The sequence below is a fragment of the Harpegnathos saltator genome, unplaced genomic scaffold (genome assembly GCF_003227715.2).
Source record: "Harpegnathos saltator strain DR-91 unplaced genomic scaffold, Hsal_v8.6 scaffold54, whole genome shotgun sequence".
NCBI classification, from domain to species: Eukaryota; Metazoa; Arthropoda; class Insecta; order Hymenoptera; family Formicidae; genus Harpegnathos; species Harpegnathos saltator.
The window spans coordinates 639,108-657,072 of record NW_020230360.1 but is presented as its reverse complement, the minus strand read 5'-3'; the positions used below and the strand labels follow the sequence as shown (position 1 = coordinate 657,072).

At 54.1% G+C, this 17,965-nt stretch overlaps 1 protein-coding gene across 1 annotated transcript in view; it reads left to right on the top strand.

Annotated features, from left to right (window-relative positions):
* The first annotated feature begins 3,757 nt into the window (after positions 1–3,757).
* Positions 3,758–17,965, top strand: part of LOC105182044 (uncharacterized) — a 361,561-nt gene continuing 347,353 nt past the window's right edge. The window contains exon 1 of the mRNA XM_025303340.1: positions 3,758–4,286. The gene's annotated coding sequence lies outside the window, so the exon portion shown is untranslated. The remainder of the gene's footprint in view (positions 4,287–17,965) is intronic.

Here is a 17,965-nt window from a genome sequence, read left to right as displayed (position 1 = left end):
ATGATATTCCATAACTTCAAGAATTTCTTAACACTTAACACTAATTACAATGTTCGGATTAAAATAACAACGTTTCTGAGTGATTTCCACTTATATCAGATACGCGGGTTGCTTTGTTTACAAATGTGACCTGTTCTTCTTGGCTGAGACTACTAGGGGTAGATGGTAGAGATGTGCGAATCAAGAATTTTTATGTCGAATCGAATCGAATCGAATCTGCGAAATTTCACTCGAATTCGAGTTGAATCGAATAAAATCGAATCGAATCATGAAAAAATTTAATATGCCTATTAAACATGCAAATAATGATGGAAGATTTTAATATGAAAGGGAATATTGATATTGTAATATCAGTATGTATTTAAAGTAAAATATATGTTTAAATATTTAAAGTAATTTATAATTAAGTTATTAATTATAAGTTAAGTTAATTACAAGTTAAGGGTTCAAACATACAGGCCCATATGGCCCGTTTTGTAGCTAATGCGCGCAAACGATAATATATTTGATTCCTATTCGAATTATTCGGATTCGAATCATAGGGATTCGGATTCGAATCATAGGGATTCGGATTCGAATTCGAACAATTCGCACATCTCTAGTAGATGGGCATAGGAAATAAATGGTCAATTGCTAAAATTTTATTAATATACACTAGGCGCCAGCGCTGATCGGTCGGTTGTGAGTTGGATGTACCACGAATAGATGTGTCTCTCCCTGATGCACAAAAATACTGTTATTGCGAGTAAATAAATGTTTTATGTTTCTATTAACCTCCAAAATATGTTTCACACGTCGATAAGATACCTTGCGGATACTGTTTGTTTTGAGTTACAACATTAGACCTGGACTTTAACGACTAAGAAAACATCGTACTTTGCGTACGAAAACATTGCGTACTTAACCTCAAAATTTCTCACCGAGATTACGTTTCACGTGGTATACGCATCTTTATGCGAATTTTCCAAACAGGATAGATGGTTCATTTTTATCAGGGTTAGATGAGCAGTCTACTCAATGAGAAATAGCAAACAATAGACATCGGATCGACGTTTTCTAGATGTTTCAAACATATAAAAGACGTCGATCCGATATATCTATTTGACTATCATTTTTCCCCGGGGTTACCTAACATTAAAAACTTCAATACATTTTAAACAGCTTCTTGTTTCGTTTAAAAACGCCGAATAGATTTCTTTCTCTTTTCTCTCTTTAATAAGCAATGTTTTCCCATTGCCCAGGGCCTTTTTCTGTGTTGCCACTTTTCAACCTTCTCTCCAATGTTGTTCTCGGTTTCTAAAAGAAACTTGTGAAAATATTTTATTTTATTAATAATTAATAAAATGATTGATAAAAAGGTTAATAATTAATACAAGAACATAAAATATTAAAATAATAAATAAAGATAAACAAATTTTTTTTAACATTATCTTACATAAACATACCCAACTATCCCTTCATATATGACCACTTATCCCTCACAGAATATTTTTAATATTTCGTTATTATTAGCGTCCGATGAATGTTTTCACAAAATTTTTTCCGTATCTTAAACACATTATCCTCTACTGAGTGTGTTGATATGTTGTTGATCATTTATTGCAATAATACAGATGTTATTTCCAATTAAAAAAACTATGGCCATCTATCCTAGACTCACCTTTGTATTCTTTCTCATTCTAATTTATTACACCAGTTCAGCAATGCAGCTGAGAAGAACAGACCACTACACAGCTGTAGGCCCAACATGGCGACCATGGGAAGCATGGAGGAGGTAACGCTCACGCTTCTTTCTCATCCAGGGCTTTACACATAAGATAATATTATTTTTTACGTAGGCGCGCGTAGTTCGCTTGTCTTCGGTGACAACCTCGAGTCGGATCCGCTCCGGACGAAGACGAAGCCGCAGTCAGCCAGTCAGCGTCGTCGTCGAGCTCGGGGAAATGCACTCGCGCCACTTTTCACATTCATCCGCGCACTCTCGCGTTATTAATACGCCCTGCCGCGAAACGGAAAAAGCGAGGAGCCGGTGGGAGAGATATTAAAAAACAGTCTATTAAAATTTTCATCCCGCCATAAACTTTCGCGAGGGGGAGAGAGATAATAATTTAACATGCAAATAGAGGTGATAATGTAACGCATAAATGTATGCACGTGCACTCTTACGCTTACGCGGCAGATTCTATCGAGCTGCGCGGACATTACCGCGCGACCGGCGTTGTTATTTATTTATTTATTTTCGCTGATTTCATAACCATAATAGAATCCGCAACTCTCATAGAGATAACGGCGTATAATGGCGAGCTTTTATTTTATACTCGTCGTGGCTTTGCGACGCGGCGTTTGGATGGGAGGGAAACCGGGCACCCCTTATTACCTGCGAAAAGTAAAGAAATGAAGAAAGAGGGAAATATTTCTCATCTATCTGCGCGATCGACACAGCCGCCCGTGGTTTCGCGAGTTTTCTCCGTGCAATCCTCGCCCGAGGATCAAACAGGAGCAACTCGGTGTTCGTGATGTCCTCAGTTCGCGGAAAATCGCGCGGTGAGAATTCCACCGTACGTAAACATCGGAACGTATCCGGCAAAATCGCTCTTGCGCGAGAAAGAGAGAGGAAGAGAGAGAGAGAGAGAGAGAGAGAGAGAGAGAGAGAGAATGAGAGAGGGGTGGGGAAGCCAAGAGTATCAATCTTCGGCTTACACACGGACAGCTGGCGAGGAATCGACAATCTCCCGGTCGACACATGAGCCGCGCAGGAAACGATCCGAGGGAGGGACGAGCGAGCGTACGCAAGAACCGCGTAGAACCCGCGGGTTCAGCCTGGAATTACGGCACTGGACGCGGCAGGGTGGAAGAACAGAGCCCACAGGAGGGGAGGTCGCGCGACAAGGGTTGGGAAAGCCGAAGCGTGGCTCCTCCGGGTGGGGGGAGACGGTACCACGAACGCGGACTACGCGGGCCTCCCTCAGCTCAGTCCGACCCGGACGTTCGAGGGAGACGTGTCTGTCTTCCGCGTTGCGTACACGCACCAGTCGCACGGCACGTTGTGTGACGTTCCTCGCGTTCTCGCTCTCTCGCACCCGCAGGATATTGCCCCGGAGATCATCGCCGAGACCTGTGCCCGTATACACGACGCGTGTACACACCTTGCACACATACACATCACACACACACACAACACACATACGCGCGCACACACACACACACGCGCGCGCACACACACACACACACACACGCGCACACACACACACGCGCGCGCACACACACACACACACACACGCATACACACACACGCGCGTGCGCGCGCGCGTACACATACACACCACCCACGCACACACACACATACACACACACCACACACACACACATACACACGTACACGAGACAGAAACACACGTGAGACGCAAGATTCGCGTGCGGAGAGACGTGGCGGGAAGAGTCGCTGGGACTCTCCGGAACGACCTTGCGTACGGCGGAGCGCGCAAGGTCATTGGACGAAAACAGGCCACGCGTTCGTCCGCAGGCACACGCACGTTCGAGAATACCTGTGTCGCGCTACGAGTCGCCCCCGCGGCCGAGAGATAGATACACGGGGGAGGGAGGGAGAGAAAGCGAAGAAAAAGCTCTCGCGTCTCTGTGGGCCGCCACTCGCCGGCTTTCCACGGCCACGAATCGATACCACGCGACCGTCGTCGTCGTCGTCGTCGTCGTCGTCGTCCTCGTTATTATCGTCGTCGTCATCGTCGGCCGTGTGTCTCTCTCTCTCTCTCTCTCTCTCTCTCTCTCTCCCTCTCTGGAGCGCATGAACCTTACCTCGCTCCTTATCGCCGACGGCCTCTCGTCGTCTCGTGGCCGTCGGTCGCCCGGGCCGCCGAAGACAGGAGTGCCGCGCGCGAGGACCGCGGGAAAACGCGGCCGCGAGGACGACGCTCGCAGTGAAGCCTCGGAGTGCGCGACGACGCAGCCCGGAGTAGCCCCGCGACAGAGGGCTTGTTGACGTCGTGCGGTGGCCGTCCATTCGTACCGCGAGCTGCAGCGTGAAAACACGCAGCTGCGAGGACGTTCCTCCGGGTTCCTCGCTCCGCGAGCCCCTCGCCCGGGACAGCGAGAGACCGCACAGTGAAAACCGGTTCAGTGACACGTGACCGTTCCTCCGCGTCTGCTCTCGCGCGCGTGTGTTCTGTGCCGACGGAGGAGCGACGCCGGCTGGCAGGTGGCTGGCCTCTCCGAGCGCGAACGTCTACGAGGACGACCGGCGGTTCACCCTGCTGCTGATCGTCGGAAGAGTGAGTACGCATTCGATGTTTTTCCTCCCGTTGGAGCGAGTTTTCCTCGCGCTCGCCTCACTGTGCGTATCGTTGGCCACCCCCGGGCGAATCTGGGAACGAGCGATCCTCCCGATTCACAGCGCGACGACGACACCCAGCAGCGCTGACCGAGTTCTCTCTCTCTCTCTCTCTCTCTCTCTCGCTCTCTCTCGCTCTCTCTCGCTCTCTCGGTCTTTGTTTCTCTTTGAGGCGCGCGCGCGCGCGCGAGTTACGTCGTCGACTTTCAGAGATTATGCGTCTGAATTATTGCGCCTGTAAATTGGCCGCTTGGCCGCCGACCAAATTGCCGACACCGCTAATTTAACTGCACGGTTTCGTCTCGTCGCGACGAGACCGCGCCGTGTTAGCCGCTCTCTCGTTAGACTCTCTAATCGCGCGGGTGTTCGCGTGAGCGTCGCGTGCCCTCGCGATACCGCCCCCATTATCGCGGTGCGAAAGTCGATCGTGCTAATTAGTCAGAGCGTCGTCGGAGCGACGTTGCTGCTATTCCGGTCGTTGCCGTTTCGAGGCAACGGACTCGACGCGACGTGATCCGTGAGCTTTGAGATTTCGAAGCTCACGCGATGAGCGCGCTTCGTCGTATCCTTTTCGCGCTCGACGCACGCACGCACGCACGCACGCACGCACGTACGCACACTGTGACGTGTGTGCTCGTCCTGTGCAACGGGCGTCTCGCTGAAAACGCATTCATCGGCGGCGTATGTCGTGCGTGTGTGCGTGTGTTTGCGTTACGTCTCGCGGTGTGGAAAAATCCCGCGAAGCGGAAGCCGTCGGAATCTCCTCGCGTGCTTTGAAATGTTTGCTCCCCATTGTCGAAATATTAATCGTCCTTAAGGGGGCTAATGTTAGAAATGCGGCAACGAGAGACGGACAAAGCGAGCAGTCGTCAAACGAGAGAGCTCGTGCGAGCGCGTTCTCCATTCTCGTATAATTTATGCCCCCGACATGCCAGACGACCGACGCGGGCTGCCTCTAATATTTCGGAGGGTCTCTTTATATTCTCAAAGATAATCCGCCGAGCGTGTTAACCCTTTAACAGACAGCGCGCCGGGCTCGCTTTGTCCAATGTTTATAGCGCATTAAGCGACAAAGATGAATTCAACTCGGCATTGGTATTGCGCGTGTGTTGCTTTTAACGTGTCCTATACGTGGCCCTTTGTGGCCGTATCGAATTAATTTCCCGTTTCATTTTTAATGCTCGATTTTAATTTCGCCTTTCGCTCCTCGCGAAAGTGAACGCGGCTGGTCGGCCGGCCGGCCGAGCCGGAAACGTGAATGCTAAACTCGCGAGCGCTCGCGAGTCGACCGCTCGCAATTAGCCGAGTGGAAATTGAGAATCCGCCGCGTTTAGGAGTGTCGCGGCTGTCGATTTGCGCCTCTAACGACGCTCCTCGCGCTGAGAGGCGCGTCTTTAATCCTCCTTCTCACATCTCTTTAAGCCTTCTTATTGTGGCCAATCTAAAGATTCAAGTCTCCATTAGCTCATCCAGACACACACATTGCTCCCTCTCCCTCTCCTTTTCTCTTTGTCTCTCGTTTGGATCTTCTGTAGAAAAATCTCCCATCTCCAATTGGAAAATTTCCGTCTTATCTCGGGCCATTTGGCGCAATTTAAATAAGGTGTAAACTCCGTTGGATTTTAATATTTACCGGTACATATATATTTCAGCCGTAATTATTACATAATTAAGACATCAAATTCGAGATTGAAATTTAATTTAATTTCGAGATATTGCAATCGAGATAATGGGGTGTTGAATAATCCTCGAACAGGTTCGGTTTTAATCTGCGACGTGGCAGAAACGGCGGTAAATAAACATTTGTAGCGTGCGTATGATATGTTATAAATAATAAAGCGGGGAAATAATTGCACACCTTGAGATTCTTTCTCCGGATTGAACGCGGGAGAAGTGTCACCCGGCCACTCGGCTAATGACATCGATATTTCAAACGGGACGGATCGGACGTGCAAAAATGATGCGCTCACTTAATAACGCATAACCACTATGCCGCGCATCTCTCCACTATCAGCGACGCACTATACAAAATACATTCGTATTTCGATGCGCACATATTTGGCCATGAATATTTTACGCGCGTATATTTATGAATTATTTTATCTTTATTATCCGTATCTATCAACTTTGTCGATATATCTATTACCCTGCCAATTAATATTCATTATCTATTAATATCTATAAACATTTTAATGCGTCGCTCCGCGGCGTGTACTGCTCCTCGCAGTCGATCACACGAGTCCCTGTCCACTTTTCGGAGGACCTCGCGCGCTCGCGATCAGCACTCTGCGATTCGTAGGATTTTCCGCTCTAATCGCGACGTCGCGTTCTCAGAATTCACAATTTCGCAGCCGCGCGCCGTCGAGCACCGTCAGGCTCCGTCGCGTTGCGCAAATTAACCGCTCCCGCTGATCGATCCTAACCACAATATCGCTGAGGTTCGCCGGCGATAATAATAACAACCATAATGATAATAATAACAAGAAGAAGAATAAGGCGACCGCCTCTTCCGGGAAGAATTCGATCGAGAGGCGCCGCGGCGCGGCTCGGCTCGGCGGGGGAATCAAGTGGCCGCTCGCGTAAATAAATGATCGAAGCGTGAAAAGTCGGCGGTAGAGAAAATACACACAATAACAGAGCCGTAATTTCGCTCCCTCGCCTATAGAGTCGCCGGCGCGTCGTCGTCGTCGTCGTCGTCGTCGTAGCACGCCGCGACAGATATTACACTCCGACACGACCCCTCTATCTCCCGGCGGGGCGGCGTGGGGACGGGGAGGGCTTAAACGCCGGCTCGTACACCGCGCTCGTTATTGTTGGCTGAATTAATTACGAATTCGCGCGACGGAAGTCGCGAAAGAAACGGACGATTCTTGGCACGACGATCGACTGCCTCGCGGTTTGCGCTCGAACGCAAAGTCGAGGACGCGGCCGAGCGAGAAAGAGAGAGAGAGAGAGAGAGAGAGAGACCGCGCGGTGCCCGTCCGCCCGTCTCGCCGGAAGCGGAAACTTGGCGAGCGGCAGATACGAGCGCGTTTCTTGCTCTCGGCTTTTCTCCGGGCTTTGCCTCGGCTGCTTGCGACTCGCCGCGGAAGGGGCGACGGGGGTAGTCGAGGTGTGCGAGAAGTCGTCCCCCGTGCGAAGGGGGAGGGTCGACGCTCTCGCTCTCTCTCCCCCTCATACTTCAACGCGCTTAATACGGTGGCACACGTTATTGTGTCTGCGGAGTTCTTGCCGGGGAAAGCCGGCAACTTTGTTTCAAGGGCTCGCATTGTCCGAGATACCTGTGGATTAAGACGATGAATATCGCGTTCCGGGGGAGGCGGGGAGGGCCGGCGAAACGACGCCGATGGAAATGCGGCGGTTCGTGCCGGTGAGCCTCTTAAAAGTGCGAAGCCTTTAGTAGCGGCGCTTATAAAGCGCGAAATTACGAGCCCGCGGCGATGTTTCTTCGGCCCCGTTCGCGCGCGCGAAGTAAGTAAGTAAGTAAGTTAATAAGCAAAAACGAGGTAACGAAGTAAATGAAAACTAATCGATAGCGCCGGAGACTCCGCTTACCCTCCTCCTCCCCTTCCACCGCCCTCTCGACCCCCCTCCCTCGCCCGGGTCGATAGCGATCGGGCAGATGCTCGTGAACTCGGCGAAAATCGCGGCGAGTTGACGGGGTTGAAAGATACTTCAAGCCCGCTAAACGCGGTAAATACGTTTTCGGCAACTCGTGGGCGCGGATATACAGTGCGTGAGGATATCTTCACCTTATTCCGATATATATCCGGCGGCCGATACTCTTTCTCGGAGGGGTGGGGGGAGGGGGGCCGCCGCCGTCGTAAAACAGAAAATCTCACATCGGCAGCCTCGAGCGAGTCCGATCGATCGTAACCTTCGTAACGCGACGCCGTGTACACCTCATTCTCGCCCGCGGGGCGACCGAGGGAGGGAGGGAGGGAGGACTGGTTCTCTCTGAAAAAAGACGTCGATTCGACTTGTAGACCCATGCTGTCGTTCCCCTTCCCTCCCCCTCCCCCGAGCGACGCCAGCACGCGTGCACACACCTACGCATGCTTATTTAAATACCAAATAGACCGTTCTCTCTCTCTCTCTCTCTCTCTCTCTCTCTCTTTCTCTCCGCCGCGCGAATCCCGTGGTCTGTGATTTTCGTGCCGCCTCGTCGTCGTAGTCGAGGGTCGGGATCGTCGCGTCGTCATCGTCGTCGTCTCCGCTGCCGCCGCGCCCGTCGAGGGTGTCTTCGGGGAAGGGCTGTTGGGACGTGCCCTCAAACGAGGCATAAAATCGGAGATGAGTCTGTCGTCGCGGAGGAAGGGTCGCGAAACTGTTTCGAGCTCCACGGGGCGCATTAATCAATGCAGAAGAATAGCCCTTGCTGTCGCACCCCCGTCCGTCGCTCGCTGTCTCTCTTTCCCTCTCCGTCTCTTCCTATCCACCCCTTTGCCGCACGTTCCCGTTGTTAGCGCGTATAATCGCGAGCGTATATATTTTGTCTGAGTGAATGCCAGGACGCTTCCGGGCTGCGAGCGACGACGTGCGGATGAAAGAATCAGCTCCCGACGTCGGGAGGGGAGGAGGGGGGGGGGAGAGCGAGGGCGGTCGCGCAACCCGTCGTCATTCTCGTCTCGACCTCGCGCGAATTCCTCCGCGGACTTTCGACCCTCCGCCCCCGGCCCCGCCCCGCCCCGCTCCCGTTGACTCGGCCCGGATGAAAATTTGATTAGGGTTATTAGCTGCTTTCGCAACTTTTTAATTTGCGATATTAAGTCTCCCGGGCAACTCGAGTCTCGAAGTGAGATTCTTAATTAAGGTAAAGTGCATTTGCAACTACCGGAAGAATAAGATTTTCTGCTCGCACCTCCGAAAGTTCATCGTTTATAACTCTCGGGCGCTATTAACGATCTAACATCCTCTTTAAGGAAAGATTGATTTCATGCCCTCTTCTCTCCCCGCCCCCCTCCCCTTCTCTACACATAACGCAGATGAAAGAGCCGGCCGATGATTCATCTTTCGCGACCCGACGACGATGTCGATAAAAATATCAGAATGCTCTCGAGCAGCTTACGTTATTATCGGGCGCGGTTTTTCACTCCCATTGTTCCGCCGAACGGCGACCGAGCGATTGCGGCGACTCGTCGCGCTCAGGAATTAAAAATAACAAGAACGCGCTTTCTAATAAAAGTCAATAAACGGGGGACACCGTTCCGTTCGCGCTGCTCTCTTCTCGCGGAGAGAGACCGAGAGAGAGAGAGAGAGAGAGAGAGAGAGAGAGAGAGAATCATACAGCATTCGTTCTGGGGGGATGGGGGGACGTCAGCGCTCGCACTTCCGGCGAGTACGCGAAATTCCGCTTCGTTTCTTCGTCGCCCTTTCGTCTCCTTCTCTCCCCTCCGCGCCCCTCCCTCCGTCGAACGCCGCTCACCGCGAAACGAGCCGCGCGATGACGTTAACAACGGGCTTGTTTTTACGAGCCTCGTATTTCGTCCCTCTCGTCCACGCGACGCCTCTCGATGCTCGCACTCTCTTCGTTTCATCCCTCTGTCCTCTTTGCGCTCGCTCTCTTTCCTTCTCCTGCTCTTCTCTCTCTCTCTCTCTCTCTCTCTCTCCTCCTCTCTCTCCTCCTCTCTCTCTCCTCCTCTCTCTCTCCTCCTCCCTCTCTCCTCCTCCTCCTCCTCCTCCTCTCTCTCTCTCTCTCTCTCTCTCTCTCTCTCTCTCTCTCTCTCTCTCTGTATCTTTCTCTCCGTGAAAACCCGACGTACAAATTAATAACCGCTCCGAACCGCTCCTCTGCCGTTGCGGGATTAAAGTATCCTCTCGCGGGGGTGGATTTCGCCGGCGACGAATCCGCAGAGAAGCGTAGCGGGCGGCGAAATACGGCGGGATTGGCCGCGAGAATTAATCACTCGTCCAATCTGCGCGAAATCACGCCGTGTAATCGCTCGGCGGGGTTTGTTATTAGCGCTCGGAGCGCTGTAAAGCGGCCGAGCGCGCTGCACTGCGCAGCTCGCCGGTTCGGCGCGGAAGCGACGGGAAATCGAATGTTTCGATTAATTGGCGCCGAGCGACTTTCCGCCTTTTTTCGCCCGCCCCGCTCTTGTCTTTCGGGACGGCCGGCGTATCGACCGCGCGACCGGCCTTCCCCGGTCGGCTTCTTCCTCGGCCGCCCGCGCGCACCTCGCACCAGCTCCGAGCAACAGCGACGGCCGGAAGCGCGCGTTTTTCGGCAGCTCGGCAAGTTTTGGAACCGCGAACTCGCGAAGCGACGTCGAGAGCAACCTCAAGCGCCGGTCATAAATATCGCTTCGGCCGCGCCGGCGGCGGCGAGAAATTAGAGAGAGAGAGAGAGAGAGAGAGAGAGAGAGAGAGAGAGAGAGAGAGTTGGGGGGGGAGTGTCGTGCTTTCTTTTTCTACAATCGAATTTTTAATCGAAAGCGACGAAAACTTTTCTTCTCCCCCCTTCCCCCCGCCCCTCTTCCTCTCTCGCCGGCGCGGCGTCAATGCCAGACAACGCGCGGGGAAAGAAGCGGATCGGGGTGGCACGGAGGGATCGTCTCTTGCGAAAGGATCCCAGCGGGTCGCAGGGGGCGACATTTAGAGTGTCCTTGGCGGGCCTTCGAGGGGTGCACGAGGGAGGAAAACGAACCGGACGCGGAGACGCGAGAAAAAGAAGGGAAGTCGGACTAAGACTGATAAGACCTCGTTATGGATTCCGGCGGCGTGCCCGGCAGGACGTCCTCATTGCCCGAAGTGTCCTGCAAGATACGAAATAATGTCGGCGCGCGCGGAAACGCGAGGATAACTTATCCCGTCCACGCCCCATGGAATTTCTCCTATCTGCCTCTCGAAACTCGTATCTCCGTTTCCGTGACTCATCTCTCGCTTCCAATCTCCTACTCTCGGGACAAATCTCGCGTCGGGATCGTGACTACCCTTCCGAAAATAGCGTATATCTAGACGCGATTAGATCCACGGTCCAAAGAGGGGGAGAGAGAGAGAGAGAGAGAGAGAGAGAGAGAGAAAAGGAGGAAGAGAGATAGAGGACGAGCGGAGTTGGAGATAGAGGAACGAGGCGGAGGGGGAGGGCGGAGCGTCCTAAAAAAGGCTCGCGACACGAGGTGCTCTAATTGGCGAAAATTCCCCGCGAGACTTACGCGCGAAGTTATCGGTCCGCGCATTATACGCGACCGCGTCGCGTAATGCCGCGAGGATTATCAATCTTTCGATGGCGTAATGTCAGACGCAGCGGCGCGCGCGGAAATCTCCCGCTGCTATCTCGGGGAATCTAATTTCGCGAAAACACGCGAGACGCGCGTCCGATACACGCACGCTGCTCCTTCGCGGTTTCACCGGAATGTTGATTAACATCGCGACTGTTTTCGCCTCTGACATGTCGGCGACCAGGTGTCCACGAGGCGTAATTTAATTAGGCGGTTCAGCGGTGATTAGCGCGTGACGACCTGCCGTCTCTTTTCGGCTATCGCGCCTCCTTTATGGAGATCGACTTCCGAGCGATGCGCTCCGCCCCGCCACCGCTCGAAATTTTCCAGGATAATTGCGCGAAGTTGCTGAAATGTACATCCCAATTCCTCAACAGACAAGCAACCGAGCCCTCTGGCCCTGCGCCTGTAAGTGCGAGAACGCCGCGATATATCCTAGGGATCGAGATCTCCCCCGCCACCCTCCCTCCTTCTCCCCCCTCCCGCGGCGAGCGGTGGGAGCGGCGTTACAATTACAATGTTGGACTTTCATCTTGCCGGGGTCCGCATCGCGCCTCGCGAGTTTACGCGATAACTGCGTTACGTAGTAACGTGGTGTAGATCCTCCGAGGGATACCCGCACCGACGAGGTACTATTTAAAGACCGCTAGTCTTGCGGGAGTTTGAGTAGCTTGAAAAATTCGCTGTGCGCGCACTGACGCTTTTCCAGGAATATTTCCGGAAAGTTAAAGCCGCGAATTCTATCTCTTATGTGTATCATAGTTAACTTTGTTTACAATCTCTCTCTCTCTCTCTCTCTCTCTCCCCCTCTTTCTCCCCTCTCTCTCTCTCTCTCTCTCTCTCTCTCTTTCTGCCGAGCAAACGTTGCCTTATAGAAACGTACACTGCGTAAGAGATAATTAAATACCGCCTTGACGCATTTTCATCGAAAAACTCGCGAATCGAAAGAAAAGCCGAAAATGATAATTTCAGGTCTTTCTGTTTTCACCGCAGAGGTGAGCTGAAATAAATCTCGGTAAACGCAGCTTTTCAATCCAAATCGGATCGCCGAGACACGAAAATACCCGGCCTACATTCAAGATTATGCATAATGCGCTGTGACTGTATCCAAAATGCGATAGGAAAGAGAGAGAGAGAGAGAGAGAGAGAGAGTCAAGGAAGAGAGGAAGGATCGAGACGTACGGAGTCGCCGAAACGCGATTACTCCTCAGCGAGGATTCCCCCCTGGCCCCTCCGTTCTTCTTCAAGAAAGGTGAGGCGAAGAGGTCGCAGACATTTTCGCGGCAGAAAATACTCGGCCGCGCGCGCGGCCCGCCGGAACTTTATTAGGCGCCGTCTTATTTCTCCGCGACGACCACCGTCTACATAGTTCCGCGAAGAATTCCGCTGCGCCGGTTCACAGCAACAGTTCGGAAACTAGGTTCCCCATTGCGGAGAAGCAGCCCGTGAGCTCTCTCGCCGAGATGAGCGCGCGCGCGCGCGGCTGGATGTAAAAATGGCAGGTGCGGGCGTGCTCTATCCGCCGCGACCGAGAGCGGCTCAGTCCGTCGTATATCTGGCTGTTGTCCGAAAATTCACGAACCGTCCAATAACCGTCGCGCTGTTCTTCGCCGCGAGAATCTCCACGCGCGTTGTTCCACCTTTCACATGTCACGCGCGAGCACGGGCGACCTCTCACCTGACCCGCGCGATTCTCCGCGTCGCTCCGCGCGATCTGGGCGAGATTAACGAGGATCGACGGAAGCGCGGCTTTGTAATTCTCCACGGCGTCGCCGCGCTGCAGCTGCATCATGCATGCGACTGTTTCCCGGAAACCGCGAAGTTTGCGCGCCGGTCAGCCCGGCGAACTTCTTACGCGCGATGCTTGTTACATCCGTTTGCCGCGGGTAGGGCGGGTAGAGGGGGAGGGGGATAGGAAGAAGAAGCGAGCGGTGATGGGTGGGAAAGATAAGGAGAGCGAGAGAGAGAGAGAGAGAGAGAGAGAGGGGGGGAGGGAGGAGGACGAAGGACGAGAATCTCGCGAGTAGCTCTCGCGCGACCAGAACTCGACTCGCACCGATGAAAAATTCACGTCGACGATAACTCGAGCGTTGCATTTTTCATAGCGTCGCGAAACTTTCTTATCCGCCGCTTATATCCGGTGTCGTTCTCCGCGCGTACCGGGGCGGCCACGTGCCTCTGGAGGCTGATAAAGGTCCGCGACTGTTCGTTCGTCGGCCGACTCTCGTCCGCGTCCGTCCGCTGCGCTTCCGCTTTCTCTCCGTCTGCCGTCTGGATTTCTCGGCGAACCGAAATTTCCCGGCGGCTTCCTCCCGGGAGGAGCGAGTTTACTTCTTCTCACGCGCGCGCGTCGCGGTAGTAACCCATGAATGACGTGTCGAAGGATTCTCGCGCGCGCGCGCGAGGCAGAATCGATCCGCGACGCGAAGGCGGGCGGCGCGCGAACGCGCGCGAGTGCGATTCGCGTAAACTTTTATATTTCAATTTGCCGTCGGATGCGAATGCAACGCGTGAAATCTTAAACGCGTTGCTCGTACACGGATACAGCGCCGAGCGTTTCTCTCTCCCTCGCGACGCTGCATCGGATGCTGCGCGATCAAATTTACGCGAACGCCTATTCTTATCGTTCACTACACGGCGCGCTACACGACCGTGTGTGTGCGCGTCCTTTTCTTTTCCATTCGCCGCGGAAGCATCGCGCCCGCTACCTTCCGGCTACGTGCGCGTTTCGGCCCGGCCGACGCGGCGCGCGAGCGTTCTCGGCGACGTTTGTCAACGCCGTCACGTCGCGATATCTACCGGATGGGAGACAAAAAAACTTGCGCGCGCGCGACCGAGCCTATCTGAAATCGCACGTGTCGCTAAATACGGCGACTGGATTTTTTTTCTCAATTGTCTCCCGCGCGCGCGTGCGCGCGAGCACGCACGCGTGTGCCCGGAGCGGTCCTTTTGCACAACTTCCGTCGTTCTCATTCGATAGATGATACGTGCCAGCGACGCAAATAGACACGTCGCCCGGTTTTAGTTGGAACGATTCACTCGCGCGAGACGTCCTCGTGATGACAGTTCGACGTGTTACATCCGGGCGTCCCCTTTTTCACCGTAATTCCGTATCTCGGCGCCGCCGCTCCGAGCCGAACCGCGCCGCGCCGCGCCGCGCCGCACCGCGTCGCGCTGCGCGCGGAAAAGCGATGAAAAATGTGAAAAAAGCGAAAAGCGCTTTCACGTGATGTCGCGCAACTTTCGTGTAACGTTATGTAACTGTGTGTGATCTCGCGTCGTCGTCGTCGCCGTCGCCCGCCCCCACCCCCGCCGCCGCCGCCGGTACTCGAATCGGAGATACTCGCTTTACGACGCGGTCGCGCGTCTCGTTAATTTTGCTTCCTCCGCTTTCGTTTTTTTTTCTTTTGCTTAAATACACACACATTTCTCTGCCCGGCGAGAAGAGAACGCGCTCGCTCGCTCGCTCGCTCGCTCGGCGACGGATCGTCGGGACAGTCCCCGAGTTCGCAGATTAGGAATTCAATTTTGCAGACGGAATTTCTTTTAATCCACTTACTTTTGACAGCGGAGGGGGGAAGAGGTAGATGTTTCATATCGGAAAACTATCTCCATTTTTATTCAATAGCGTATGCAGCCGCCTCGGATACGGAGATTCACCGGCGCGTCAGATGGAATCCCCGCGGAAATTCCTCTCGAGGAGAGAATTCGAGAGACAGAGAGAGAGAGAGAGAGAGAGAGAGAGAGAGAGTCGGACGCCGATCTCGGATTCGACCGGCGAGCGTATTTACCACGCGCGCACGCCGCGATTAACTCCCAGGGAGAGCGGATCGCGCCGTTCTTACGATTAAATATGCACGATTTGAGGCGAATATAAAGTAGCGGCTGAAGGGCCGAAGGGCTCGGCGGCCGTTGCCGCGCGCGATAGACACACCCCCGGCATCTGGCATCCGGCGGAGGGCTCAAGGGCCGAAGCGTTCGTCCGCGCGGCTTGCGCGCGAGGACAACGACACCGGCTCGTTGCCCCGAAAGAGAGAGCGAGAGAGCGCACGAGAAGGAGAGAGAGAGAGAGAGAGAGAGAGAGGCAGACGCAACAACGGGGTTGCTTACCTTGGAGGGTCGCAGCGGCTTCGCTCTCTCGTTTATGAAGTCTGATCGCGTGAGATGTCCTCCCCCTTCCCCTCTCTCTCGCTCTCGCGCGCGCTCACGCTTGTTCTCTCTTTGCTCACGACGCATATTTCTGGGGTGCGAAGAGGGTTCCACCTAGGCGAGCTTCTTAAGCACTTGTTATGGGACGACGACACGGGAAGGGGGGGGGCTAGATATTCGCCGTTCCCGAGGGCGAACGAGATACGGCCGCGCTTAATTGAAATTTAGACGCGCGTCGAAGGGGGCGGCGCAACGCAGCGACCTGATACGTGCGTGGATTGCGTCGAAGCCTCGTGGAGCCTCAACTCTCACTCTCTCTCTCTCTCTCTCTCTCTCTCTCTCCCTCGACACTTTTCACTCTTTCGACGTTAGATATGCTTTCGGCGTTCGTATCGGTCTGCCTTGGCGCGCGCGAAATAAAAGACGTCTTGAGCGCAGCGAGCGCGCAGTTTCATCCGCTCTCGACAGTATCAACGGCAATTAACGCGACACTTTTCGCGTCTGAGAGGAGCGCGACGCGACGAGGAGACGACGGCGTGAAATCGATAAAAGGTCGATTCGAGAGAGACGGAGCGGCGGCGGAAACTTTGCCGCCATTCCGCCGTTCCGCGTTCCCGTTCTTGCCTTTATCGCGTTTCTGACGCATTAGCATGGCCGACGCGCGGGTATCGCGGACTCTTAATTTGACTAACGGCGCACGTCGCTCGAAGAATAGATGAAAGTTCGTCGCGCGGATCCTTAAGCGTCCCCGAGATGGGACGAGAGGGAAGAAAGGCGCTTCGTTGCGTCTCTGAGCCCGGCAAAGAGCCGCCGGAGATCCTTTTATATGGAGGGACGAGTTTTCCGCCTCGAATGTAATCGGGCGCCGATATGTGCACGCGCAAACCGTATTTCACGACGAGCCCTTTGAAACGCGCTTCATTATGCGTCGTGTACGCGACAGCCGGAATTATATTGATATAACAACGTAACGGGTCTAATTATTGGGGAATAATTCAACGATCTGTAATAATAATTACTGTAACGCCGCTATATAGCAATATTCGCGGCACGCGCGCGCGCGCGCGCGCGAGAGAGAGAGAGAGAGGGGGGGGGAGAGGGAGGGGGCGAGAGAGGGAGAAAGCAACGTGTAGTATTAATCAGCCAGGCCGCGCTGTTGGGGGAGGTCTGCATTATTACGTACATACAGGAATAGGAATTGTATATCCGCGTATTAATTTAATAACCGCCAGCTCTAGTTGACCGACAAAAATACACACGACGCGCCGTATCGCTGCACTGCGCTGCTCGCGCGCGCGTCGCGAATGCAGAACGCGACAATGCGAATGCAAGGCATCGGGAGCACGTGTTTGAGGTCGCCGCGCGCTCGATGCGCGAGATAGAAGGAGAATCGCGTGGAATCTGCGAGATATTTTATGTCCTTCGCGAGAGGCGCGAGAGAGAACGCGTTCTCATTCATCGCGCTAAGCGGCCGCGGGGCGATTTATCCGCAGAGCGGATTTTCCGGCGGCCCATCAAAAATGCATCGTCGCGGCGCGACCGAAGAGAGCCTCTCTCTCTCTCTCTCTCTCAGGAAATGTTAAGGTCTCCCGCGCGCGGCGACGCGTTCCTGGGTTCTACGCGAATAAATACCGGCTTCGCACCTGCTCGAGCGGGGGGGGAGAGGGAGGGAGGAGGGCAAAGGAGAAGTACGCCCGAGGACGAGGGACGGAATGCGAAGAATGCGTTCGTGGCCCTCGTTGAAGGGATCGCCGAAAAATCTCGATCCCTCTCATCCAACTCATTAAGGATACGACCTGACGCGCTGGGCGGTCACCTAATTTAAATATCCCCCCTCGATCCCGCAGGGGTCCCGAGAGTTTTCTAATTTAACCGCGGCTGCTCGCGTCTGTCGTCCGTCCCGTCTCCCCCGCCCCGTTCGTACGCCCCGGCAGGACTCGTTAAAGTCCATTAAGCGGAGGAGAAAAGACGGGCGGGTAAGAAGGACAAAAAGGCAGCAGGGTGGGGCGGGGCGGAGCGGGGGGGAGGAAAGGTGGTATCGCAGGTGCTGGCTCTTACCGGAGACGCAGGTGCCGCCCCGGGGCGACACACATAGCCTGGCGCGCAAGATTGCATCGGACATCGCGTACGCCGCTCGCGTCCTGCCCGTGATATTTTTCGGACATCGTCCTGTGTCGTTTTTGTGTCGCGCCGCGCCGCGCCGCGTCGCCTACCGGACGCCTCGCGTCGTCGTCGGGGTGCTTCCGGACGC